We start from the raw sequence: 25,804 nt of genomic DNA on the forward strand, positions 1-25,804 counted from the left end.
CTTCTGGCCTGATGCAGGGTTTCGACCCGAAGCGTCGACAATTTCTCTCCCCCCACAGACGCTGCTCGACCCGCCGAGTTCCTCCAGCCGATTGTGTGTTGCTCCAGATTCCAGCATCTGTAGGCTCTGGCGTCTCCAATAATCTTGTTCTGCAAAAAGGAGCAACACAGGAGATGGGGAACTCGGCGGGTCAGGCAGCATCGGTGAAGGGAAATGCACGGTCGACGTTTCGACCCTTTATCTGGGCTTTCGTTCTGCATAAAGGTTGTGGAAAGACATAGACGCACTGCAAGGACATTGCCAGAACCCTGAGCTTGTAACCGCCCGAGAAGCTGGCAGAACAAAGCCCCGCTCAGGGCAGAAGGTTCTGAATTGACTTTCTTTGTGAATTTGGACCACATTCTAATCTGCGTTTGGTTGAGAGTTTTATTTTGAAACAGCCCCATTTGAAATGTGGGTCAGCCCGCATCCTCGGAGAGTTCCCTCAGCCTCTCCCGCCCATCTGTCCCCATTCTACAGAGTTAGGGAGCGTGGCGATTTAACCGCAACTTCTCAACGGGACGTGTGTGTGTGTGTGTGTGAGAGAGAGAGAGAGACAGAGAGCCCAGCGCTCACTGTCAGCTCCAACCCAGCCACAAGTGGAAGAAAGTTAAGCTTTCTCTCTCTGATACAAATCCCTCCCCTTATATATGTGGGGATAAAACATATTTTGTGCTATTAAAATTAACATCACAACCTGCCAACAACCTCACTGATAGGTAATTATTTCGTGTGATTTTATTCTATGGCTGAGTATAAATTGACAATATTGACATCGCTCTTGTTGCAATTCAATCTTTTTTCTTGCAATTAAAATATTTGTGTTTAAGTTGCCGGGTTTTGGTGTTGTACTCTGACTGACTGTCGTTATTATCCGGATTGGTTTTGCAACGAGGCATCTGTGGAGGGAGATCTCATTGTGGGGAATGTCGCTGCCAAAGGGAGAGGGGGGTGGGGGTCACTACAAGCCTTCGCTAACCACCCCTTCTCCCCCTCCCCTCCCCTCCCTTCGCGGCTGACCTATTCCCTGAGCTTCCCTCCCTCCCTCTCTCTCTCTCTCCTCCTCCCTTCCTCGCCTGATGGGTTTCAGAGCAGTTCCGCTCTGCAGTTCAGAGATGCTCCTTTGTTAAAGGACAGAGACGGTGGAATACACGGGGTTTTTTTGTTCACTTTCTGCCATCTGACCGCCTGGCGACCGAGGAGAGTCGCCTCTCCACTCAACCACGTCTTCTTCCAAAGCTTCAGCAAGACCCTCGCAGGTAGGGAAGGGCAATATAATTTCCGTACGGTCTGGAAAACGGGATTGGTCTTAAAGGGACATTGTCATCTGTGGGGAGTGAGGGAGAAACGTCTATAACCACCTTGAAATGATGCCTCTGTTTGGTAATGAAAAGGGGGCGGGGGTGAGTGGAGAAGGTAGATCTTCTTCAAATATTTTTACCCCCTCCCCACCTCAAGTTTCATAAGCTCACCACTGCCCCAATTCTTGGAGCGGCGAACTTAAGGGTTAAAGTGACGCCCTCACCTTAACAGTAGTGGTCGTATTTGCCATTTACCTGGATTTTGTTTGGGTGGCTGGGAGTGGGAAGAGAACGGGTTTGCACTGTTGAGAAATATAATTGTACCTGCAGTGAGGGTGGGAGGCAGCTTGGTATAATTGAACTTTATATAGACTTCCCTGCTCCATTATAGACTCATTCTTTGACCGGGAATTTAAGTACATGAGCATTCATACCTAGTGTCACTGTAATTATGACAATTATAATTAAAAACTTGGGTGGGGAGGAAATACTATTTAAAGATGCTTGATTGTTAAACAGCTCGCTACATGTGGCATTACAGATATGAATGTGTCTGCCATACTGTGAGAAGTTGGCAAGATGACATTGGTGCCCATCTGCTCAGTATAATTACGCATCCAGGTGAAACGGTTTGGCATTGATCCAGCTCCCGTACACTTGTGCACCCCACACCCCTCCCTGTCGCCCAGACCGCACTCGGCAGTGCAGAATTGGAAAGTGTTTTGGGGATTGTTGGGGGTGGGGGAGCGAAGAGGGAAATTCGGCCTAAGAAGGCATCTCAAAGGGTCGCAGACTCCAGAACATTGACAGCTTCTCTCTCCATAGATGTTGTCTGACCTGCTGAGTGTCTCCAGCATTGTCTGTTTGTGTTTCCAAAAGTGGAGGAGTACTTCATTTGGGCTCCCTGTCCATCGTTTCCTGGGCTCTGGGAGGGAACCTGCTCTGTGCCTCCTCCTGATGTTGAATGTCATGTCCTCCCCCTCTAAGATCGAGGACAGGGCAGCAGTGTCTCTTTAATACCAAATTCTGGCAGATGACTGGGTTTGTTTTTTGAGCCTGTGTTGGTCATCTCCTTGGCCATGAGCACAGCAGACCCTTACTGCTGCCTCATCCCCCACGCCTGCCCAGGTCAATGTAGGATCTGCAGACGCAGCTGCAGGTTTAGATACCGTGCTGGCGAGGATATTATCCTATTCACGTATCCTCCCTGTGTTGGCAGTGCTGCTTGTGGGTTGGAGTTTAATAGCTTCTCGACTGTAAGGAGGAGTTTGTGGGGGGTGGGGGGGGGGAAGAAGGCTGCGAAGATTGAAGTGTAGGAGACAGTGAGTCCTGGTTTCAGTGGGGTGAGGGGAGTGGGGAAGATGTGTCAGGTAGGTGCCTGGAACTTGGAGGAAGTGATAGGGAAGAACCTGATGAGGAGTGGGAGAGAGGGGAAGTGCTACGGGAGGTCAGTTTTCTAGTATGATACTGCATTGGGCTCATAATCCAGAGGATTCACGACTTGGAGACATTACTTCAAATCCCACCACGGTGGGTGGAGAATTTAAACTGGGTTAAAATCCAGAACAAAATGTGAGTAATGGTGATTCTAAAAATCCCAGATTGTTGTCAAAACTCCTTGGGTTCACCAAGGTCCCAGATTGGTCTATAAGTAACTCCAGTGCGGATGGATCTTTACCAACCTCTAAGACAATGCAGCAATCTCAGTTCAAGGGCAGGGATGGGCAGTAAATGCTGCACCTTTGAAAGAATGAAAGGTAGCAGAAAGATTGTTTGATGGGGTCTTGGGTGAGTGTACTCGTTGTGTTCCAGAGTGGTGGTTAATCCATGTAGCCGACTTACTCAGCAACCTGACCGTTACAGCTGGGGGAGAGACCACTCGTCACTCCTCGAGGTGCTGCAGGTCTGGGCTGTTTGGCGGGGGGAGGGGGGCATGTTTTTCTTCCCCTTTGATGCACAGATACATGTTTAAGGGGAGGTTATTTAAAATTGAGATGTGTAGGAACCTTCTCACGGAATCTCAGGAATTCTCTGTTCTGGAGCTTATAGAGACCGGATCAATGGAGGGATTTAAAGAGGCAGTAGATATATTTTTGAAAGATCAGGGAATTGAGGGTTAAAGGAAACAGGCACAGAAGAGGAGATGCCTGGGGCGGATCAGCCGTGATCATGTTGAATGGTGGGACAGGCTTGAGGGGCCGAGTGGCCGACTGCTACTGTTTTCTTGTGTTCGAATCCATCTAGCCAGGTCACGGTGAGTGTGATCTGTGTAATTTTTCAAGGGCAGATGCTCAAGGTCTTGTTGCCAAAACAGTAGAATGAAGGTTTGCTCTGGAGCACCGTGTTCAAGTGCGGGGATTGTGTTCTACCAGGGACTAAGATATGTGAAGGATTTACTTGGTTAGTCGAGATGATTGTAAACTGTACACTGGTCAGTAGGTATGGTGAGTCATATGAATATTTTGCCATTCTCTATGCACTTCTTGTGTTTGCTCCTGAATCCTTTCTAAAGTTCAGGGACTGAGTCCAACCTTGGCCCGTAGAAACCACAGTACCGATATAACCACAGCTCACTTGGTGGGATTCTCCCATCAGAGTGAGATGGTCTCAAAACCCACCCAGGGAGTGCTGCAGCATGAGACACCAACACAAGACCCAACTGTTCTTCTGGGTGCATGTTGAAGATCTCCATGGCACTCTTCAAAAGAGCAAGGGCTTCCTCCTTGGTCACTGGGGCAACAGTCTCCTTCGGTCAACACCTCCAGAGAAAGAAAATTTCTGTTTGTGGGATCTTGCTATGCATACACTGGCTGTCGTGTTTCCCTGTGTTATATAAGTGCTGGTGAAGCAGTATTAGATTAGCTGTAAATGGTTTGGAACATTACGAGGCTGTGAAAGGTGTGATCTGAGTGTGAGTCTTTCCTTGGGTTCTTTTAATTGAAGCTTTGAATAGCAACCTCGTTTCCACCCAGTAAGCTGTTTGTTCCTGTTAGCGAGGCGATTGATACCCATTCTGGTCACGTCCCTTGGCTTTGGATGGCCGTGGAGAGTGGTGGGTGTCCTGAGTGTGCAGGAAGGAAATACACTCTCAGCTGAGCAACCTCAGCCAAGAACCAGGAGGTCGGGGGATTTGGGAACTTGAGCATTGTTTTTGTTGCATTGGTGCTTTGAGTGGGACAATAAGGATTTTACAGAACATTGAAGATGCAAAGTTTTGTTAGAATTGTATAGGGTGATAGTGGGGTGCACAGGCTGTGGCAGCATTGGAGGCAGTCCAAAGGAGATTCACCAGATTAACTCTGAGGGTGACAGGGTTGTCCTATCGAGAGAGGCTGGACGGTTTGGGTCTGTTTTCCTTGAGTTTAAAAGTATGAGAGATGACCTTACTGAAACATATAAGATCCTGAGAAGGCTTGGCAGGGTAGATGTTGAGATGTTTTCACCAATGGGAGAGTCTCGAACAAGGCGACATGGTTACAAGGAGAGTGGGCAGTCATTTAACAGTGAGGTACATAGAAATTTCTTCTCATGCTCTGGAACCTCCTATCCCAAAGAATTGTGGAGGCTAGTTCAATGGATGTATTTAAAGTGTAAGTAAGTAAATTTCTGAAAGGTGGGAGGAGGGTGTGGTGGGGGTTGAGAGCAATGGGGATTGGGAGGAGGAGCTGAGGCTGCAGAGATCAGCCATGATCGTAGTGAATGGTGGGGCAGGCTTGAGGGGCTAAGTGGCCTACTCCTGCTCCTATTTTCTCATGTACACACAGCCAAGGTTTTCCCCACAACCTGGTCAACACTCATCCTGTAGCCAGAAGCCCATTAACTGGTCATTCTCTTGATGTGGAAGACACCATATATGACTTCATTTCCTTATAGCAGTGGGGAGAGGTAGAAGTGGCTGCAAGGTGGATGAAACGGATGGGAATGGGTGAGTGGAGGTCCGAGCCAGCACCAAGGAAGGTGGCAGTGGGAGACTGAAGTCAATCGTGCTGGTCCGGGCGTCCATAGCTCCAGCCGTCAGTGACCTTCCCGTTCTCCATCGTCGGGTCAGAAGTGGAGAGGTTCAGTTCTACTCACAGCTGTAATGAAAAGGCTGATCCTGTTCCTAGACTTGGATATTATGCAGGCTGATGTGTGGATCATGTTACAGTCGGGGGAGGAGATCCTGTGGGAGGGGAGTGGGTGCCGGGCAGATGGACTGGGTGGAGGAGGGGAAAGAAACAGGGTGATGGGGTCTGGGGTGGGTGTAGGAGGAACTGTGTAGATCAGGAGGAGAGAGAAAAGGGACAGAGAGGGTGCAGGTTACATGAAATTGGAGATCTGCCCATCAGCACAGACTCCTCCCACTGGTTCCCCCCCGCCCTCCCCTCGCACTGTTCCCACCTCCCTCTCTCTCTTTATTCCAGGCTCCACCTTCCCCTCCTATCAGATCCCACCATCTGCAGCCTCCGTCGCCTCCACCTCTCACCTCCCGGCCTCTGTCGCTGTTCCCACCCTCCCCTCCTATCACCCTTCCTCACCTAGATCCATCTATCACCCGTCAGCTTCCCCTCAACTCTTTATACTGGCTATCTCCCCTTTGTCTTTCAGTCCAGGTGAAGGGTCTCGACCCGAAACGTCGACTGTCCATTTCCCTCCATGGATGCTGCCTGACCCGTTGAGTTCCTCCAGCATCTGGTGTGTTGCCCCAGATTCCGGCGTCTGTAGTCTCTTGTGTCTCCGTTCAGTTTGAACTCTTAGTAACAGTGCAGGAAGGCCAGTGGGATTGGTATTGCTAATGATTTATTATTGTCACTTGTACTGAGGTCCAGTGAAAAACTTGTCCTGCATACTGTTCGTACAGGTCAATTCATTACACAGTGCAGTTACATTGAGTCAGTACAGAGTGCATTGAGGTAGTGCAGGTAAAAACAATAACAGTACAGAGTAAAGTGTCACAGCTACAGAGGAAGTGCAGTGCAGGTAGACAATAAGGTGCAAAGGTCACAACAAGGTAGATTGTGAGGTCAAGAGTCCACCTCATCGTATAAGGGAACCGTTCAATAGTTGATTGGACTAAGAGAATGAAGACACAGCGCAGATCAGAGGTCAATAATCTCAGTGGTGAGGGCATGAGAGGGGCAGTTGTCTTACTGCCTGCAAACTGATATCCTAAGCTTGCCTGCTCTGGTGAGGTCAGTGCACTGACACTTGGGCTGCTTGAGAGCATTGCGTGGTTGTAGTGAAATGCTGCACTTCGCAGTCTTGCGATCGGGGACTGTAAGCACCGCCACCTCCACGTTGCATGGGCAAGCGTGCACCCAGCTACTTGCAGCAGGAGCAAGGCGTTGAGATGCTCCTGCAGTGAGGTAGGTGCAGAGGAGCCTCTGGTCGGGCAGCACGACACCAGGGCAGCAGGCTGCGGCTGCGTTGTGTTGGTGCACACACGGGCGAGAACTGGAACAGGCTGTCCATCTGCCAAGCACCCGAGGAGCAGGAAGTGTGAATGGCTGACGGTAGTAGCGGCTCCTGCACAGGGAGCAGCAGCTGTTCACGTCCGCAGAGACAGAGTGGCCCCAGGAATGCCCGGAGGGGTGTGATGGGAGGCACAGGGGAGGGGGGAGTGTTGGCAGCCTCCTGTACTGTGTCCTCGCCGCTCTGCCACCATTCCCGCTGGGTCCCAGAATGCACGTGGACCGGTTGACCTTGAGAAGGAACATTTGGATTTTTTTTCTTTTTGCAGAGGGATGCAGGTTATTTAATGGAATTACTGGAAATTAAATTCAGAGTGCAGGGAATGCGTGGTCAAAGGAACAAATTAAACACCAATATCAGAGAATTCGTCACAGTGCTGAGCACAAGGAGGGAGCTTCCAGATGAAGTGGGAGCAGGGGTGGGGGAGGGGGTGGGGGAAGTCAGCAGGGGGTGTGGGAGAGGCAGGGGGGTGGGGGTGAGGCAGGGGGATGGGGTGAGGCAGAGGGTGGTGAGGCAGTGGGTGGGGGTGGGGGTGAGGCAGGGGGTGGGGGTGAGGCAGAGGGTGGGGGTAGGGGTGAGACAGTGGGTGACAGGGAGTTGCAGTGGGGACCTGTTGACATTTTGACTGATGAAGTCAGGGTCAAGGTCAAGGGCTGGAATCTGGACCAAGAGGAGGTTGGAACGGAGGCCCCAGGCTATTAAGGTTCTTGGAGGTAAGACGAGGGTTTTGAGCGACTTACATTGGACAGGTCATGGAGACATACAGCACCGAAACAGACCCTTCAGCCCAGCGAGTCCACACTGGCATCAACCACCCACTTACACCAATCCCACATTAAGCCCATTTTTTTATTCTCCCCACACTCCCATCAACTCCCCCAGATTCTACCCCTCACCAACACTGGGGGCAATTTACAGCAGACAGTTGACCCACCAGCTCACACGTCTGTGGGATATGGAGGAAACTGGAGCAGCCGGAGGAATCCGATGCAGTAACAGGGAGAACATGCAAACTCTACACAGTCAGGACCTGAGGTCGGGATCAAGCCTGGTCTCTGTCACTGTGAGGTGGCGGCTTTACCAGCTGCGCCTCTGCGCTCCCTGTTTGGGTCACTCAGGAATGGAGTGCATCAAGAATAGGACGTTGAACTTGGCTGCGTGGGTTGGGAGTTGACAAAGAGGGTGTGGAGTGAGCTAGTTGTAGAATGATTCAGCTTACAGGAGGGCATTGGCCTGTTGTTACTGTTTGATACTTGACGAGGGTGTGTGCTGGGGCTTCATTATACAGTCATTGAGTGCTCCACATGACCTGGGAGTAAAGCTAAGCAGATTGGTGGGGCAGGCAGCAGCTTTGACATTCTTCATCGTAATGAGCGCAAGAAAGTCATCTTCCACCTCCGAGTTAATCTCCCTTGCCGCTGTTACAGCTGCTGACTTGCATTATGGAAATATCAGTGATTGCAGAAAGTACAAGCACTGCTCTGTGCATTTACACAGTGGGCAACTCCTAACTGCTGAGTAAACAGTGACTTTACAGTTGCCCAGTCGTAACTCTTTCTCTGCTGAATAAGCCGTTTCCCATCGTTTACCATTTCCCTGTTGAACTATCACAGTCATTCCCCAGGGGAGGGGAGTCTAAAACTAGAGGGCACAGGTTTATGGTGAGACAGGAGAGATTTAAAGGGGACCTGAGGGGCAACTTCTTCACACAGAGGGTGGTGGGTGTGTGGAACGAGCTGCCAGAGGAAGTGGTAGAGGTGGGTACAGTTATAATATTTATAAGGCATTTGGACAGGTACACGGATAGAAAAGGTTTAGAGGGATATGGGCCAAACACAGGCAAATGGAACTAGTTTGGACAGACCTCTCAGTTGGCAGGGATGAGTTGGGCTGAAGGGCCTGTTCCATGCTGTATGACTCTATGACTGTAATTACCCTTTGTTAACACTTGCCCTGATCAATAAACTGCGACTCTACAGCTGCTCTTTCTTAATTCCTTCCACCAGAGGAAATACTTTCACCACCATATCCTGCTCACGTTCCTTTATCATTTTCAACACAATTAGGACACTGATGAGCAAAAGCTACATACCAGAGACATTCCAATTCTGAAATAAAACCTGAGAGTGCTGGAGATATTCAGTGGATCAAGGAGCGTTTGTGGATGGCGAGAGAGCAGCTAATATTTCAGGTCATGCTGTCTGTCTGAAATAGGTCACCTCTTTATTCTGATGCTAGTCACTGGCCTGAAACAGTAACTCTGCTTCTCTCTCCACAGATGCTGAGTTTTTCCAGCACATCCTGTTTTTATTTTGGATCAAGAATTAACCATTTAAACAGGTTAATGCAAGTTCCCCTAACACCACCTAATCAAGAGAATGGTTATGACGTGTTTATATCTTCTGGGAGCTGGGCTGAACACAAAGCTCCAAATGACCAGGTCTGAACAGCAGAATCTGCTCCACTTGTATTAGGCGGCACGGTAGTGTAGCGGTTAGCACAATGCTATTACAGCGCCAGCGATCGGTGTTCGATTCCCATCACTGTCTGTAAGGAGTTTGTACGTTCTCCCCGTGTCTGCGTGGGTTTCCTCCGGGTGCTCCGGTTTCCTCCCACATTCCAAAGACGTACAGGTAGGTTAATTTGGGTTTAAAATAGGCAGCGCGGACTCGTTGGGCCAGAAGGGCCTGTTACCACGCTGTAAATAAAATTTAATTTAAACTTATTCCAGAACCTTTGAGGAAACGGTCAACCTTCCATCACTCTTTTGGATCCTCTTTAAAGAGGAAAAGTAGATAAATTTGTGAATGAGGAATTGAGGGCTCTGGAGAACTGGCAGAGATGAGGAGATGAGGCTTGGTATAGATCAGCTATGACAGTATTGAATGGTGGGGTATGCTCGAGGGGCCGAGTGGCCTCCTCCTGCTCCTGTTTTCCGATGTTCCCTTGTACCTGCCTTTCACACACCACAGTGCTAAGGCTCTGAGTTCAGAAATTGGTCTCTGTTGCCTTTATTGCAGCCAGAATAGAACATAGAACACTATAGCACAGTACAGGCCCTTCGGCCCATAATGTTGTGCCAACATTTTATCCTGCTCTAAGATCTATCTAACCCTTCTCTCCCACATAGCCCCCTATTTTTCTATCATTCATGTGTCTATCTAAGAGGCTCTTAAATGTCCCTAATGTATCTGCTCCCACAACCTCTGCCAGTAGTGCGTTCCACGCACCCACCACTCTCTGTGTAAAAAAAAACTTACCCCGACATCCCCCTTATACCTTCCTCCAATCACCTTAAAATTATGTACCCTCATGTTAGCCATTGTCGCCCAGGGAAAAAGTCTCTGACTGTCAACTTGATCTATGCCTCTTATCATCTTGTACATCTCTATCAAGTCCCCTCTCATCCTCCTAGCTCGCTCAACCTATTCTCATAAGACATGCCCTCCAATCCAGGCAGCATCCTGGTAAATCTCCTCTGCACCCTCTCTAAAGCTTCCACATCCTTTCTATAATGAGATGACCGGAACTGAACACAATACAACTCGATCATGAACTCGATCATTGCCTGACTCAGTCCCCTGTAACTTTCTGCTCCCTTCCACACAGCAATCCTACCTCCTGACTTCCCTCCCTGCCCTGAGTGGTGGAGGCAGTGACTTTCACAACATTCAGTGTCTTACAGTTATACAGCACAGAAACAGACCCTTCGGCCCAACTCGTTCATGCTGACCTTGCTGAACTAGTGTTCATTTGCCTGTATTTGGCCCATATCCCTCTAAACCTTTCCTATCCATGTACCTGTCCAAACATCTTTTAAACGTTGTAACTGTACCTGCCTCAACCACTTCCTCTGGCAGCTCGTTCCACATACCCACCACCTTCATGGTGAAAAAGTTGCCCCTCAGGTCCCCTTTAAATTTTTCTCCTCTCAACTTAAATCTCTGCACTCTGGTTTTAGACTCCCCTACCCTGGCAAAAAGACTGTGATCATCCACTTATCTACGCCCCTTATGATTTTATAAACCTCGATAAGGTCACCCCTCAGCCTGCTACGCTCCAGGAGAAAAAAAACTTTATCCAGTCTCTCCTTATAACTCAAGCCTTCCAGTCCCGGTAACATCCTTGTGAATCTTTACTGCACCCATTCTGGCTTAATTGCATCCTTCCTATATCTAGGTGACCAGAACTGCACACAGCACTACAAATGTGGTCTCACCAATGTCTTGTACAGCTGTAATGTGACGTCCCAACTCCTGTACCCATGCCCTGACCAATGAAGGCAACTGTGCCAAACACCCCGTCTACCTACTTTCAGGGAACTTCGTGCTTGTATCCCTAGGTCTCTCTGTTCTACAACACTCTCTAGAGCCCTGCCATTTACTGTGTAAGTCCTGCACTGATTTAACTTACCAAAATGCAACACTTTGCACTTGTCCGAGTTGAATTCCATCTGTTGTTCCATGGTCCACTCTCCCAGTAGATCTAGATCCTGCTGTAACCTTAGACAACCTTCTTCACTGTCCACTGTACCACCAAACTTACTAACATGCCAACTACATTCTTATCCAAATCATTAATCTACATGACAAACAACAGTGGACCCAGCACCAGTCCCTGCGGCACACCAGTCCCTGCGGCACACCACTGGTCACAGGCCCCCAGTGTGAAAAGCAGCTCTCCACTGCACCCTCTGACTCCTTCCACCAAACCAATCTGGTAATTGGTTTATTAATGTCACATGCAGTGAAATACAGTAAAATGCTTGTGTTTGTGTGTCATCCAGACAGATCATTCCATACATGTACATCGAGGTAGGAAAGTGGGATTACTGGCAGCTGCTCCTTTAAATTTCTCCCCTCTCACCTTAAACTTGTGCTCTCTAGTTGTAGACTCCCCTGGCTGGGGAAAGACAATCTGACAATCTATCCCACCTCTGCCCCTCATAATTTTATAAAGCTCCACAAGGTCACCCCTCAGCCTCCTCCATTCCAGTGAGGATAGACCCAGCCTGTCCAATAACGACATCCGTCCACTGCAGGCAACATCCTGGTGAAGCTCTTCACACTTTCTCTGTTGCTGCCACATCCTGTCGCGTGGTGCCCAGGACTGTCCACGATACTTGAAGTGCCGTCTACCCAAAGCTTTGTACAGCTGCAACGTGACATCCCAACTCTTATACTCAGCCCCTTGACTGATGAAGACAAGTGTGCCGAATGCCTTCTTCACTACCCTATCCACCTGTGTCACCACTTTCAGGGAGCTGTGGACTTGTACCCCAAGGACCCTCTGTACATCAACTCTCCTATGGTCCCTGTCTATGTCCTACCAGAATCTGACTTTCCAAAGTGCATTACCTCACACTTGTCTGGATTAGATTCCATCTGTCACTGTTCTGTCCAACTTTCCAGCTGATGTGTCTCACTGTATCCTTAGACAACCTTCTTCACTATCTACCAACTCCATTCATCTTTATGTTATCAGTAAACCTATTCATCAGTCCACCCACATTCTCATCCAAGTCATTTATACATATGACAAGCAACACTGGTCCCAGCACTGCCCCCTGCGATACACCACCGGTTACAGGCCTCCAGTTGGATAAACACCCGTCCACCTCTGCCCTCTGCCTCCTCTCACCAAACCAGTTTTGGATCATTTGCCAACACCCCTTGGATGCCTTTTCCCTTGACATTCAGGACCAGCCTACCCAGTGGGACCTTATCAAAAGCCATGCTGAAGTCCATGTAGACAACATCTACTGCTATGCCTTCATCAAACTTCTTAGTTACCTCCTCAAATAACTCAGATTTGTGAGACATGATCTCCCCTACACAAAACTCCTAATCAGTCCCTGCCTTTCCAAGTGAACATAAATCCTGTCTCTCAGAATCTTTTCCAGCAATGTCTCTACCACTGATGTAAGGCTCACTGACATGTAGTTTCCAGGCTTATGCCTACAGCCCCTTTAGTACAAGGGGACAACATTAGCTATCCTCCTGTTACCTCACCTGTGGCTAATTGAGATGCAAAACTCTCCTCCAGAGGCCCAGCAATCTCCTTTCTTGCTTTTCATGGCATCCTGGGGTAGATCCCACCTGGCCAGGGGGATTTATCCACCTTAACATGCTCCAATATTTCTAACACTTTCTCCTTCCTGATACAGATGTGCTCCAGAACATCTCAGCAGTCCTGAAGAAGGGTCCTGACCCAAAACGTTGACCGCCTGCTTTTCTCCATGGATGCTGCGTGACCTGCTGAGTTCCTCCAGCATCATCGTGTTTTTCATCTTTGCTCTAGAATATCAGTATACCCTCCCTTAACTCTCCAGTTTCCACATCCTTCTCCCTGGTGAATACCGATGAGAAGCATTCATTTAGGATCTCGCTCATATCCTCAGGTTCTACTTTTATATACATGACAAACAGCAATGGTCCCAGCACCAAACCCTGCAGCACACCACTGGTTATAGATTTCCAATCAGAAAAACACCCGTTCACCACTGCCCTTGGCTCCTCTCATCAAGCTAGTCTGTTCCCTGAAGAGACCTACTCTTTCTCTCGCTACCCTCTTGCTTCTAATACAAAAGGTTTTGGGATTCTCCTTGATCCAACTTTCCAAGGTCATTTCAAGGCCCCTTTTTTCCTTTCTAACTTCTCTTTTTAAGATAAGATTTCTTTATTAGTCACATGTACATCGAAACACACAGTGGGATGCATCTTTTGCGCAGAGTATTCTGGGGGCAGCCCGCAAGTGTCGCCACACTTCCGGCGCCAACATAGCATGCCCACAACTTCCTAACCCGTATGTCTTTGGAATATGGGAGGAAACCGGAGCACCCGGACGAAACCCGCGCAGTCACGGAGAGAACGTACAAACTCCTTACAGACAGTGGCTGGAATTGAACCCGGGTTGCTGGCACTGTAAAGTGTTACGCTAACCGCTACACTACCGTGCCTGATCTCTCCTATATCTGCATGAACCTCATTCCATACCAGTGTCCTCTACCTTGCATACACTTCCTTCTTTGCCCTGATCAAACCCTCAATACTTTACTGCAGTTCCTAACTCGTATGTCTCCATGTAAAATATTCTATGTGCACGCAAACAGGGAAAGTGGGCAGGACAGTGACACAGCTAATGGGGCCACTGCCTCACAGCTCCAGAGACCCGGGTTCAATCCTGACCTTAGGCGCTGTCTGCGTGGAGTTTGCACATCCTCCCTGTGACTGCATGGGTTTCCTCTGGGTGCTCCCGTTTTCCTCCCACATCCCAAAGCTGTGCTGTAGGTTAATTGTTTGGAGTAAATTGCCCCCTAGCATATAGTTATGTGATGGGATCAGGGATGAAAGGATGAGAATGTGGAGAGAATTGGCTACAAAGGAAGATTCGCGGGGAACGGAATTGGTCTGTGAGCGATATAAACTAGAAGGCACACTTCTCCAAGGAGTTCAAGGATAGGGAGGTCTCGGGGTAGATGTGCACAGTTTATCCAAAGTAGCAGGTCAGGTTGAGATGTGGTTAAGAGAACACACAGGATCCTAAGGCTTTATTAAGAGAAGCATGGGGTACAGCAGCAAAGTCATGATGAACCTTATGAACACCGGCTGTGATGGGAGCGTTGTGTCCAGTTCTGGGCTCAACACCTCAGGGAAGATGTAAAGGAGATTTACCAAAATGATTCCAGGAATAGGGGCTTCTAATGACGCAGGTTGAGTGGAGAACTAGGGTTGTTCTCCTAGCTACAGAGGAGGTTACAAGGGGATTGGATGAAGATAATTAAATCATAAAGGGATGGGCAGAGTGGGTAGAGAGAAGCTGCTCTGATTTGCAGAGGGATCATTGAAGAACCAAAAGTGATATGGGGAATGTTCTTGCAGCGAGTGGCTGGGGTGTGGAAGAGACTGCCGGGGGCAGTGGTGAAGGTGGATACAACTGCAGTGTTCAAAAGGGAGCTGGGTAGGTACCTGCAAGGAGAGAATTTTGAGGAATTTTGGGAGAAGATAGGGGAGTAGCTGGATTGCTCTTTCAAAGAGACAGCCTGGATTCAATGGGCTGAAAAGCCTCCATTTCCTCTATACCCATTCTGTGGCTGCAATGCATAGGACCTGCAAGTTTCCCTGCAGCATAGAATGCAAGCACTTTGCAGAGATTATTTTGCAAAATGGATAAGAATGTTAATCTGCATGCATAATTGTCTGGGTCAGTGCAAAGCAATCAACTGGGGGTTAAAAACTCAAACAATCATGATTTTTCATTGAAGTTTCTCTTTCATTTAAACAAAGATTATGTTGTTAATTCAAGGCTACAACCATATCCTTGTTTGAGCACATTGTGCCCACTGGTGCCAGCTTTGCTTGGCTGTGCTGCCAACTCTAATACACAACTTCCGACCTTGACCCAGTTCTTGCCACAGCATCTGCTCCGACTTGCTGTGGTGAGGGGTTTTGATTCTCTCTCGCTCAGCTCGCCCCTGTGCCGTACCTCGTCCTCCCTCAATCCCAGCCAAGTTTGCCATGGACCGGGGCTTTGTTTAGAAACTCCTCCGGGTAAGAAACAGGAGCTGGAGCAGACCATTCTGCCCTCTTCCTGCTCTCTTGTTCACTGAGTTCACAGCTGACCTGACCTTAAGGTCACTTTCCTGCCTATTCCCCATGATCCTTCATTCCCCTATAGCCCGAGAAACGTGACCTGGCCTTGAATACATCACCTAACTCGGCCTGCAGACTCTGCACTGGAGAATTCCAAAGCTTCTCCATCTCCAAAGACCGCTGGCTGAGGGACAGTCCAGTGGGGCAGCAGGTAGAGCCACTACCTCACAGCTCCAGAGACCCGAGTTCAATTCTAACCTCAGTGTGGAGTTTGCCCGTTCTCCCTTGACCACCTGGGTTTCCCCGGGTGCTCCGGTTTCCTCCCACATCCCAAAGGCATGCGGGTTAGTGGGTTAATTGGTAATTGGTTTATTATTGTCACATGTACTGAGATACAGTGGAAAAACTTTTTGTTTTGCGTGTCATCCATACGGATCATCCTGTACATACGTACATTGAGGTTGTACAAAGGGAAGACAGAATGCAGAATAAAGTGATACAGCTCCAGAGAGAGCACAGTGCAGGCAGACAATATGGTGCGAGGGCCATGATGAGGTAGATTGGGAGATCAGGAGTTCATCACCACAGTAAGTTCCCCTAGTGTGTAGGGGTGAGTTGATGGGAGTCTGGGGAGTCAAGTCAAGTTTATTGTCAGATGCAAGGGTGCAATGTAAAATTTACCTGCAGCAGCATCACAGGCTCGTAGCATAAGATAAATAGCATTCACAAAAAAACATAAATTAAACATAAGTTCTGCAATTATACAAATTGAATAATTTTTACATGATCAGAAAAATAAAAAGTAAATTTTAGTGCAAAGTGATCAAAGTGATGAAACTGTAGTGATTACTGTGCAGTGTAGTGAATAGCTTACAGGGAAACGTAGTAAGGAATGGGATTCGTGCGTGGGCTGGCAAAGACTTGATGGGCCAAAGTGGCCTCTTGTGTCAGAAAGAGACATGGAAGAGGCCACTCAATCTCCTGAATTTCTCCCATCCTTCAACTAGACCAGGGTGGACCTGTACCTGTGCCCATCGACCTGTCTCGGTTTAACCCCTTCTCCCCTTCACTCGGACTGGAAGGTCCCACTGCCCAGCGCCACATGGAAGCCAGGTGAAGGTGCATTTATGTTGCAGAAGGGAAAACAAAATCCTAGTTGTGCATCAAAGTCACAAAGTGGGTCAGAGTGGGTCCAGAGAGGGCTGGTGGGAGGTGGTGAGGGAGGGGGATGGATCCAAGGCATGCCGAGCTGTGAATCGTTCTTCTCTCAGCTCAGTCCCGGGCTGGAGGTGAGGGTCCTGGGGGAAGGTGGGGGGGGAGGGGTTACGTTTGCGAAGATCCCAAACCCCTCCACAACCAGCAACGCCACGGTGTAGCTCCGGAAGGGATGTTGCTGCTATGCACAGCAAGATCCCAAGCACTGGAATGAGACAGAAGGACAGAAGACTTGGTTGAGCATGAGGGATCTAAGGGCATGTGCTGGGGAGAGGGGATGTCTTTCTCTCTCTTCCCACTCTCTCACTCTCTACACCCCACTTAATTTTCCAACTCCCCTCCGCCTTTTCTCCCTCCCTGCTGTTTGCCTCTCCCCCTCAGGGCTTCACAAGTACCAATCACCCCACTCCTGTGTTTGGAGTGAACGTGCATCATTGAGGTACAGGTGCGGTGGGGAGAGGATTTCAGAACAACAGTTGGTTGTAATGGGGTGGGGGGGTGGGGAAAGAGTTGTGTTAGAGTCTGGGGCGGGCATCGGGGGGATAGCGCTCATGTTGGTGGGCTGCCAGTCCAGAGGCTTGGCCGAGTGCCTGAGTTGATCTGGAGGAGTCCTGAGGGGTGAGGCAGACTGACAGCCTGAGGGGAGAAGCAGAGGAGGGTCCAGGAATGAGGCAGAGGGGCTGGCGAGCGTTCCCCGGACTTCTGTTCAACCGCCACCATGGAACAGGGAATTTAAATTCCATGAATTAAATACATCTGCAATGTATCGGTGATCATCGGTGGCTCATTGTAAAATCCTATCTCGTTCACTAATGTCCTTTGGGGAAGAAACCTTGCTGGGTCTGTGCGGCCTGGGTTTATACGTGACTCCAGGCGTTCCAGGGTATGCTGGCGGCTCCTTACAGTTCCCAGCAGCCACACCCTGTGCACTGGGTGCACCTTCACCACACATCATCAAGCTGGAAAGGGTGCCAGGAAGACTTACGAGGATATTACCAGGACACAAGGGCCTGAGTTAGGGGCCTGCGGTTGAGCAGGCTAGGTCTTTATTCACTGGAGTGTAGGAGACTGAGGGGTGACCTTATAGAGGTGTATAAAATCATGAGGGGTGTAGATAGGGTGAATGCACACAGTCTTTTTCCCAGGGTTGGGGAATCAAGAACTAGACAACACAGGTTTAAGGTGAGGGGGAGAGATTTAATAGGAACCTGAGGGGCAACTTCTTCACCCAGAGGGTGGTCCGTATATGGAACGAGCTGCCAGAGGAAGTGGGTGAGGCAGGTACATTAACAACATTTAAAAGGCACTTGGGCAGGTACATGGACAGGAAAGGTTCAGAGGGATGCGGGCAAATGGGACTAGCTCAGGTGGGCACCTTGGTCGGCACAGATGAGTTGGGCCGAAGGGCCTGTTCCCGTGCTGTATGACTCTTACAACAGTACAGCAACACTAGGACCACTTTCCACTACAATGAACCTTATTTTCTTTTTTTGTTCTAGTTGTGTTTTTTTCTTGTATCATTTTGTATAATTTATATTTTCCTTGTGAATGTTGTGCTCTGATGCTCTGTGCCTCTGATGCTGTGGCAGGTAAGTTTTTCATTTCACCTGTGCCTGTGCAGATGACAATAAACTTGACCTTGACTTTGGTTCTATATGGAGTGCAGCAGCTCAAGGTGGTGGTTCACCATCAGCTTCTTGGGGTCAGTTGGGGATGGACAATAAATGTTGCCCTTGCCATCACCAGCGAGATCCTGGAACTGAGTTCATACAGTGACCCCACGAGCTTCTGTCTCCAAGGTGACTGTGCCGTACAACAGGTGTGCCTGGCAGAGGGTGCTGGCACCAGTGGGTGCGCGAAGCGATCTGGCATATTGTTGAGCATCGGAGGTGCCAAATCACATACATAAAAGAGCGAGGAAGCCTCTGACGCAGTCAGAAGTTTCCAAAGTCTTGACAATCCATAAACCTCCTTCATTAACAAGGAGTCATAGAGTAATACAGCATGGAAACAGGCCCTTTGGCCCAACTGGTCCATGCCGACCACAGCATCCTCCCTGCTAGTCCCAGTTGCCCACATTCAGCCCATAACCCTCCAAGCCCCTCCCTCCATGGGCCTATCCAAATGCCTCTTAAATGTTGCAATTGTACCCACCTCGACCTCTTCCTCTGGCAGCTCATTCCAGGTCCTCACCACCCTCTGTGTAAAGAAGTTACCTCTCAGGTCTCTTTTAAATCTCTCCCCTCTTGTCTTGTATCTGTGCCCTCTAGTTATGGACTCCCCAACCCTGGGGAAAAGACAATGACCGTCCTCCTTATCCAGACCCCTCACGGTTTTATGAACTTCTATGAGGTCAGCCCTCATTCTCCTACTCTCCAAGGAATGAAGATCCAGCGTGGCCAACCTCTCCCTATAACTCAGGCCCTCCAGTCCACGTAGAATCCTCGTAAATCTCTTCTGCACCCTCTCCAGCTTGACAATGTCTTTCCTATAACAGGGTGACCAAAACTGTACACAATACCCCAAGTGTGGCCTCACCAATGACTTATAAAATTGCAACACAGTGTCCCTACTCCTAAACTCGATGCCCTGACTGATGAAGGCCAGTGTGCTAAACGCCTTCTTCACCACCCTGTCTACTTGCACGGCCATTTTCAGTGAGCTGTGCACTTGTACGCCCAGGTCCCTCAGGAATGTTCCACAACACTCGTCAGTGCCCTGCCATTCACTGTATAAGTCCTCCCCTGGTTTGACTGTCCAAAGCGCATCATCTCACACTTTGCCCAAAGTATATCGTTGCCCAATGACCCTCACCATTCTGAGTGCTCCAGAAATTCTAACCCTCCACTTTTAACTTGGGAGAGTGGTGTAAATGGAGCAATCTCAGATCTGCACCCCACCCATTCAATGCCAACCATTCCAACTGTGCTGGGAGTTGGTGCCCCAGAGACTGAGACAGCCCTTGGCTCACTGTGCAACACTCTCACTTCTACCTCTGGAGCTTCAGGTTCTACTCTACACTTGAGCACAACCATCACCGACGCTGCCAGTTCAGGGCTCAGGGAGTTCTGCCACGTGGGATCTCTTGACGAGATGCTAAGATTTTGGGGAAGGCAGACCCTTCAGGGAAGAGAAACGATTCCCTGGTGGGAGGACTTCTTCCTGATGTCTTGGGCAATGTTGATCCTTGAACCAAACATCATGATTTGCTGAGTCGTTATCACATTTCCGTTTGTGGGAGCTTGCTGTGTGTGAAAGGGCTGGCAAGTTTCCTGCAGTGTAGCAGCCATTTCATGTCAAAAGCACCTTGTTGTTACAGTATCTGTACAGGAGCTGCACTAAGGTCATCGCAAACCTCATTGTACCAGACAGGTAAATTGATCCCTTTAATCTCCCATGTACTGTACACGTTTACAGAAGTCATCACTGAGATTCCCATAAGTTCTCTCATACCTGACAGCAGCAATTTAAACATTTTGTTTCCTGCTTGCAGTACAGTTGTATGGAGCTTAAGCTAGAATGCCGCATTTCGAAGTTTGGTAACTATAAGCTATGTGATATAACAGTTTATTAAGTTTAATAGCATCACAGTGCAGTGAAGTTGTGCCAGTGACTTGGAAATGTCTTGCACTTATTTCAATCCTGTCTCGTTGTGTGTAGAGTGAAGGTAACACTCTCTCACTTTGCCTTGGGGGATGCAATGAAATGTTCTGCCTTCTCCTGGTAATGTCTTCAAATAAATGGCTCCAGGCAGCACACAGAGTCCTTCATACATTTCAGAAGGCAGTGCTGGTGAATTCACAGTCCCCACTAACTCGAGAGCAAGAATAGCACACGAGTTCCCAGCTGCAGCGGCAGAGCAGAACAAGGTTGAGTGTGAGGTCAGTGACCTAGAGTGGTGTGTGGCACCTACTGCCGGTGTACTGAGGAAGGTTTAGTCATAGAGTCATAGAGTAATACAGCACGGAAACAGGCCCTTCAGCCCAACTGGTCCATGCCGACCACAGCATCCTCCCTGCTAGTCCCAGTTGCCCTCATTCAGCCCATAACCCTCCAAGCTCCTTCCTCCATGGACCTATCCAAATGTCCCTTAACTGTTGCAATTGTACCTGCCTCAACCACTTCCTCTGGCAGCTCATTCCAGGTACTCACCACCCTCTGTGTAAAGAAGTTACCTCTCAGTTTTCTTTTAAATCTTTCCCCTCTTATCTTGTATCTGTGCCTTCTCGTTATGGAGGCCCAGCTCTGGGGAAAAGGCTATGACCGTCCACCTTATCCATACCCCTCATGATTTTATAAGCTTCTGTGAGGTCACCCTTCATTCTCCAATGCTCCAAGGAATCTTAGTGCTTGGCTCAGGGATCTACGAGAACAAGGAATTGGCAAGCAGACCAGGGTTCCATCGTTAACCTATCCCACATCTGGGGACCTCACTAGATTGGGTCAGCGTGAATAGATTTGATCCATCAGGGCTCAGTGTAGTGGGAGTCAATGGGAGTGGTCTCCATGGGCACTTGGTGCAGTGGGAACGGGTTAAGGTTAATCCTAAATCTAACCCTAACCCTAATGCATGGATTTGATGTACGGCAGTCGATGGCAATGGGCTTGCCTTGCTGGCATTCAGTCATCTGACCATGTGTTTATGTGTATGTGTACTTATGTGTGTAAGTGTGGGCACGTGTGTGTGTGTATGCACACGTGTGTGTGTATGGCCACGTGTATGCGTGTGTGTGTGTGTGGGCATGTGTGTGGGGATGTATATGTCTGCGTGTGTGTGTGTGTGGGTGTGTGTGGGGACGTATATGTGTGCGTGTGTGCATGTGTGTGAGGATGTGTGCTGATGTGTCCGACCCTGGCTGGTTTGAAGCTCAGTGTAGTGAGACTGTCTCCATAGAAACCAATCACATCATTTTAACAGAGGTTTATGATTGTATGTTTAGTGAAGTATTTGAGGGGAGGATGTGTTAGAATGCTCTAACATAAGGAACAATTCTGCCGATATAATTTGTGAGTCCAAAGTGCTTCAGAATCAGCTACCAGAAGCTGTACTCGTCCCTTTCTCTCCCGAACCCCTTGTACCACCTGACGAAGGCAGCCAATAACATGGCTCGGTCGGTGGCACCCTTGGGTCAAAGGGACCCCCTCCAGAGATAACCCCATCCTACAGACTGACACTCCAGTGCAGCACTGATCCTGTCATAGACTGAGTCCAGGCTGATGTTTGTGGGAGGTGCTATCCTTTAGTCAAGACATTAACCCGAGACCCCGTCCATCCATTTAGGAAACTGCAAGTGATTCTTTATCCAACATTGCATAGAGTAATACAGCACCAAAACAGGCCCTTCAGCCCAACTGGTCCATGCCGACCAAGGTGCCTTCCTGAGTTAGACCCATTGGCTGCATTTGGCCCATATCCCTCTGAACCTTTCCTATCTGTAAACCTGTACAAATGTCTTTGAAATGTGCTCCAAGTATCCTACCCGTTGGCCTCAAAGTATGTTAGCTGGGCGTTTATCACACTGATGTTCACATATTTGGGTCCTGTTTAGTAACGGGGATGGCAGTTCATGCGGATAGGAAGCAAGTGGTGAGTCCTGAGTGCCCAAGGAGAAATTCTTTGTTTTAAGGATGCTTCATCATAATTTAGCCTGAATGAAGAAAGAAATACTTCCCGACCCCTCTCACAATATCCCAAAGCATTTTAAAGCCAAGATTCTGGTCACGGAAAGCAGCAGCAAGTTGTTCATGACAAGCTCCCACAAACTGCAGTGGGAATAATGACAGGTAATAACTCTTGAGTGAGGAATAACTATTAACCAAGAACAGCTGATAGAGCCGCTGCCTCACAGCTCCAGTGACCCAGGTTCAATCCTCACCTCCGGCGCTGTCTGTGTGGAGTTTACACGTTCTCCCTGACTGCGTGGGTTTCCTCCTGGGGCTCCGGTTTCCTCCCACACCCCAAAGATTGACTAATTGTCCTCTGTAAATTGCCCCTAGTGTGTAGGTGAGTGGTAAAATCTGGGGGGGTTTGATGGGATTAGTGAAAATGGATGCTTGACGGTCAGCGCACTTGGGAGGAGGCAGTGAAGGGCCTGGATGTGTGCTGTATGACTCCATGGCTAATGATTGCCACTTGTACCACCCAGGAGCTGCCCGTTATATGAATGACCTGACTTACAAAAATCTGACTTTACGCAAATTCTCCCATACATGATTAGAGCCTTTTTCAAACTAGTACTAATAATAATAAATTGTTTCATGGTGTTCGTTAATGAGTGGATACAGTATATATTCTGTTAGTTTAATTATGGGTAGGTGTTAGTGGTTATTCAATGAAATGAAAGAATTATAGCAAGTGGTCATAGAGCGATACAATTTGGGTTACTATAGAAAACAGACATTTCTGACTTCCGCAGACGTGGGTTTACGGACAGTTCTCAGGAACAGAACCCTTGTGTAACACGAGGACTGTCTGTTTATTGAAACCTGTAGCAATCACAGGGTTTGGTTGTTGCTTAATGAGTCAGAGGCAGAGGAAATCCTATCATCCTGAATATCCACATCAGTGATGTGCGTTGATCAAGGAAGGCAGTGGGCTGTGCCGATATCTCTCCAGGAACTGAGGTAAAATCTTGATCATAGTGCATTAATTCCAGGGCATTTTGTTATCTCTTTACTTGCACCCCTTATCTAAAACTCTCTGCCTTTGTTTATTTCTTTAACCAAGCCTTTGGGCATCCATATACTTTTCTACACCTCACTGCTTCAGTAAAGTAGCCAAAATCATCAAAGACCCCACCCACCCCGGACATTCTCTCTTCTCCCCCCTCCCATCAGGCAGAAGATACAAAAGCCTGAATGCACATACCACCAGGCTCAAGGACAGCTTCTATCCTGCTGTTACAAAACTATTGAACAGTCCCAGAGTGCGATAAATGGACTCTTGACCTTACAATCTACCTCGTTATGGCCTTGCACCTTATTGTCTGCCTGCACTGCACTTTCTCTGTAACTGTAATTATTCTGTGTTCTGTTATTGTTTTCCTTTCTACTACCTCAATGCACTGTTGTAGTGAAACGATCTGTACGAACAGTATGCAAGACAAGCTTTTCACTGTACCTCAGTACGCGTGACAATAATAAACCAATTTACCATGCTAACACTTCATCAGGCTGGGCAACAAATTTTGTTGGACATTTGTGTGCTGGGACCTCCCTGCTCATGAGTCCTTCCTCCGGTGTCCTGGACTCTTCCACCAACACACTTCCAACCTTCTTACAGGGCTCCACAGGCTGGATGCTTTGAGGAGGTTTATCCCAGCTGAGCACTTTAGAACCAGGGCTCACACTCTTCAGATAGCAGTGGGTCTTTTAGGACTGGGATGAGGAGAAATTCTTTGCTCGGAGGATGGTGCATCTTTGGAATTCTCTGCCCTGGAGCAGTGTGGAGGCTCAGTCCTTGAGTTCATTCAGTTACACAGAGTTGGATAGGTTTCTATCTCTCTGGTCCCTTCACCCCTTCTCTTTCCCTTCCCCCACCCTCTCGACCTGCCCCTCACCCACACCTTCCTCCCTCTGGTTCCCCACCTCTGTCCCTTTATTCCATGGTCCACTGTCCTCTCCTACCAGATTCCACCTTCATCAGCCCTTTGCCTCTTCCACCCATCACCTCCCAGCTTCTCACCTCATTCCCACTTCCCTCCTCCCTCACCTACCTACCTTCCCCCCCCTCACCTTGACTCCCCTATCACCCACCAGCTCGTGCTCCTCCCCCTCCCCCCACCCTCTTATTCCAGCTTCTGCCCTCTTCCTTTCCAGTCCTGATGAAGGGTCTCGGCCCGAAACGTCGACTGTTCATTTCCCTCCATGGATGCTGCCTGACCTGCTGAGTTCCTCCAGCATTGTTTGTTTGTTGCTCCAAGGGATATGGGGATAGTGCAAGAAAATGGTCCTGTTAGGTCAGCCACAATCTTGATGAACAGTTGGCCAGTTATGGACACACTGCTATTGGTTAACTCAATGGCAGAGTCAGGAGTGTTCCCTCTACATCAGTGAGGACATTTCTGCTCTGGTGCACTGAAGGTGCGTTAGAATGAGTTAAAAGAATTGGTAATTGGTTTATTATTGTCAAGTGTACCAAGATACAGTGAAAAGCTTTTGTTTGCGTGCCATCCGTACGGATCATTCCATACGTAAGCACATTGAAGCAGTACAAAAGGAAAACAGAATGCAGAATAAAGTGTTACAGTTACAGAGAAAGTGCAGTGCAGGCAGACAATAAGGTGCAAGGGCCACAAGGTGGTAGATTGGGAGATAAGGAATTAATCTTTATTGTACAAGATGTCTATTCTTAATCGTACAAGAGTCTGATAAGAGCGGGATACAAGCTGTCCTTGAGCCTGGTGGTATGTGTTCTCAATCTTCTGCCCGATGGGAGAGGGCAGTCGGAGACTGATGGGGTGGGAGGGGTCTTTGATTGTGTTGGCTGCTTTCCCGAGGCAGCAGGAAGTGTAGCCAGAGTCCATGGAGGAGAGGCTGGTTTGTGCAGTAGACTGGGCTGCATAATGATTTGCTCCACCATATGGAGCACTTGCCCATTCTCTAGGGTGAGTGACATGACCCAGTTGGCCTTACTCTGTGGAATCCCAAGGGGAGGGATTGGTCAGAGGGTCAGTGGAATCTCGCCCACCACTTTAATGGCGCCACCAGAGTCATCACTCCCACTCTGTTTTATTTTTAATTGCTTCCTGGAATTTCTTGGATTAGGAAGTGTATAAAAATAATAGACTAGCACCTTTGGTGAGAAGACAGAGTGGTTCACAGGCAAGAAAGAACATTTGATGTGCAGACAGCATTGGAAATGTGGCAGCCAATAGGAAGACAGCAAGAACCACGAAATGTCGTGGTGATTACAGTTTTAAAGTGTGGATTGTCGAGGGAGAAGTTTTGACTGGGTCAGGTCAATGAAGACAGCTCCCCTGGTCTTCAGACTATGATATCAGATCTCTTTTCATCCACTGGCCACACCTCTGCAACAACACAGCACTCCCTCAGATTCGAGTCGCTGGAGTGGGACTTGAACCCATGTTCTCTGTACAGTAAAACTCCAGTAATCCGGCACGCTCTGGATTTTGTTGGTGCCAGACTGGCAAATATTCCAGACCATTGGATGTTATCCTTTACTAATGTGGCAACCGTATTTTAATT

General features: G+C 48.6%; 1 protein-coding gene across 1 annotated transcript in view; it reads left to right on the forward strand.

Moving 5' to 3' along the window:
• Nucleotides 1-1,183: 1,183 nt before the first annotated feature.
• LOC127585488 (SH3 and multiple ankyrin repeat domains protein 1-like) overlaps nt 1,184-25,804 on the forward strand; it is a 224,065-nt gene continuing 199,444 nt past the window's right edge. Inside the window, exon 1 of the mRNA XM_052042976.1 lies at nt 1,184-1,298. The gene's annotated coding sequence lies outside the window, so the exon portion shown is untranslated. The remainder of the gene's footprint in view (nt 1,299-25,804) is intronic.

Source organism: Pristis pectinata, chromosome 33 (assembly GCF_009764475.1).
Source record: "Pristis pectinata isolate sPriPec2 chromosome 33, sPriPec2.1.pri, whole genome shotgun sequence".
Lineage (NCBI taxonomy): Eukaryota > Metazoa > Chordata > Chondrichthyes > Rhinopristiformes > Pristidae > Pristis > Pristis pectinata.